This window comes from Schistocerca americana, chromosome 2 (assembly GCF_021461395.2).
Source record: "Schistocerca americana isolate TAMUIC-IGC-003095 chromosome 2, iqSchAmer2.1, whole genome shotgun sequence".
Classification (NCBI taxonomy): domain Eukaryota; kingdom Metazoa; phylum Arthropoda; class Insecta; order Orthoptera; family Acrididae; genus Schistocerca; species Schistocerca americana.
In genome coordinates, this window is record NC_060120.1 from 585,723,793 (window position 1) to 585,726,387 (window position 2,595).

The 2,595-nt window shown below is 46.1% G+C and overlaps 1 pseudogene; it reads left to right on the top strand.

The window, feature by feature from the left end:
* Positions 1–995: 995 nt before the first annotated feature.
* LOC124597078 lies at positions 996–1,113 on the top strand (annotated as a pseudogene).
* The last annotated feature ends 1,482 nt before the right edge of the window (positions 1,114–2,595 follow it).

A 2,595-nucleotide genomic window follows, 5' to 3' on the forward strand; every position in this document is an offset into this window, starting at 1 on the left:
CTCCGTATAACTACCGCAACCTACATCTTTCTGCACCTGTTTACTGTATTCATCTCTTGAGCCTCTTCTAAGATTTTTACCCTCCACATTGGTGATCAATTCATGTGTCAGAACGTGTCCTATCAAACGATTTCTTGATCTAATCAGGTCGTGCCACAAATTTATCTCCCCAATTATGTTCAGTACCTCCTCATTACTCACGTAATCAACCCATCCAAACATCAGCATTCGTCTGTAGTGCCGCATTTCAAAAGCTTCTATTGTCTTCTTGTCTAAGCTGTTTGTCGTCCATGTTTCACTTCCACACTTGGTTACACTTTATACAGATAATTCCAGAAAAGACCTGCTAACACCTAAATCTATATTCTACGTGCCACTGCCAGTCTACTTTTTATATCCTCTCTACTCCGACAATTATCAGCTATTTTAATGCCCAAATAGCAAACTCATATAATACTTTAAGTGTCTCGTTTCCTAATCTAATTTCCTCAGCGTCACTTGATTTAATTCGACTACATTCCATTATTCTTTCTTTGCTTTTATTGATGTTCATCTGATACCTTTCTTCCAAGACACTGTCCATACCGCTCAACCGCTCTTCCAAGTCCAAGTCTGGCAGAATTACAATGTCATCGGTAGACCTCAAAGTTTTTATTTCTTCTCCCTGGACTTCATTCCCTACACCAAATTTTCCTTTGGCTTCCTTTACTGCTTGCTCCCTGAGCAGACTGAATAATATCGAGGCTAGTCTACAAGCCTGTCTCACTCCCTTCTCAACCACTGTTTCCCTTTCATGCGCCTCCACTCTTATAACTGCCGTCTGGTTTCCGTACAAATTGTAAATAGCCTTTAGCTCCTTGTATTTTACCCCTGCTACCTTCAGAATTTCAGAAAAAGTATTCGAGTCAAAATTGTCAGAAGCTTTTCAAAGTCTACAAACGCTATACATGTAGGTTTGCCTTTTCGTAATAAGGTAGGAGTTAGTGTGGACTAAAGGCAACGGCCTTGCCGCAGTGGATACACCGGTTCCCGTGAGATCACCGAAGTTAAGCGCAGTCGGGCGTGGTCGGCACTTGGATGGGTGACCCTCCAGGCCGCCATGCGCTGTTGGCATTTTTCGGGGTGCACTCAGGCTCGTGATGCCAATTGAGGAGCTACTCGACCGAATAGTAGCGGCTGCGGCCCAAGAAAACCATCATAGCGACCGGGAGAGCGGTGTGCTGATCACCCGTCGTCTCCGCATCCTCAACTAGGATGACACGGTGGTCGGATGGTCCCGATGTATCACTTGTGATCTGAAGACGGAGTGCTATAGTATGGACCAAAACAAGAAAAACTGCATAGCAAACACGGGCTCTGAAGTGCACTCGTTCATCGAAGCTGCCTTGAAACAAATCTCGCCCACTGAACAGGTGCTCACGGCTCTTAAGGTGTACATTTTACAGTCCCTTGTTTCCTATACAACTTTTTCTTCCCAAAAATATAGAAAGCAAAGAGATTGTAAAAGAAGATGTCTACTGTCAGAAATATCAGAACTATTTTCGTGTATAGCATTCGACTCGGTCGTTTCCAGACGAGGGTATCTTACCTCATATTGATGCATGTACTTGCTCCTTCATCTCTGAAAGCTTGTAACATTACTACAGAATATCGGAAATATCGGACTGGTATGTTGGTGTAACACCTTCCGTTTCAATCGGAGAATAATCTCTGTCTCTCCCTCTTTCAACGTCGCCTTATCCCGTCTATCGTTTCCCCTCACCCGAGCTCTCTCACTTTTACTCATAATTCGCCATTTAGTGGTACTTTTTCTGGTCATACTTGGTAATGTGCCCTGGACGGAACCATCTCCTACATCAGTTTCTGCGATGAACGCTTGGTAGCCCCCATCAGTTTTCGGGCCCGGAGAGATATGTGACATCGCCAGGGGAGAGCCGCCACAAGAAAACAAGCCTGACCTCGCTGCAGCTGCAGCTCCAGCTCCAGCGGTCCGCCGGCCGTTCCGCTGACGTCTCCAGCCGGCGCTCCGCAGCAGAATTGGACCGCGGCCAGGCTGACGCGCAGTCGGCCATTGTCTATCTGGCCGGGCAGATTTACTGTTATTACCGACAACACATACATTACCGCCTCAAAGGAAACAACGAGGACAACGAAATCGGCCGGCTTACATGGCCCCGGCTCCGCCATTTCTGTGCCACGTCAGGTTCCCGAGCGCCGGCTATTTCATATCAGCGCCGGAGCGGTCGTCGTATGCGCGTCGTTTGCTGCTCTTCTGGCAAGCTTTCCCGTCGCTGTGGAAGATCTTATTATGCAGATAACTTTAGTCGACCATTTAACATCCAGTGAAAATCGTCGAGGCAGAACATAGGAAACGTCACAAGCTTCAAAATTGGGAGCACGGACTGGCAGTACTGATATGTGGATCACTAATTGTTCTTGCAGACTATCGATCGTATCCGTCGACATAGCTTCAGTTATTTGTTCCCCTTGCGGTACAGTTTTAATCACATCGGTTTTTCTCGTTCCGTTTACTCATGAAAGATATTTTCTCACTATTGTACGTTACTAGATAACAGGGTTTCAGTTATAACACCA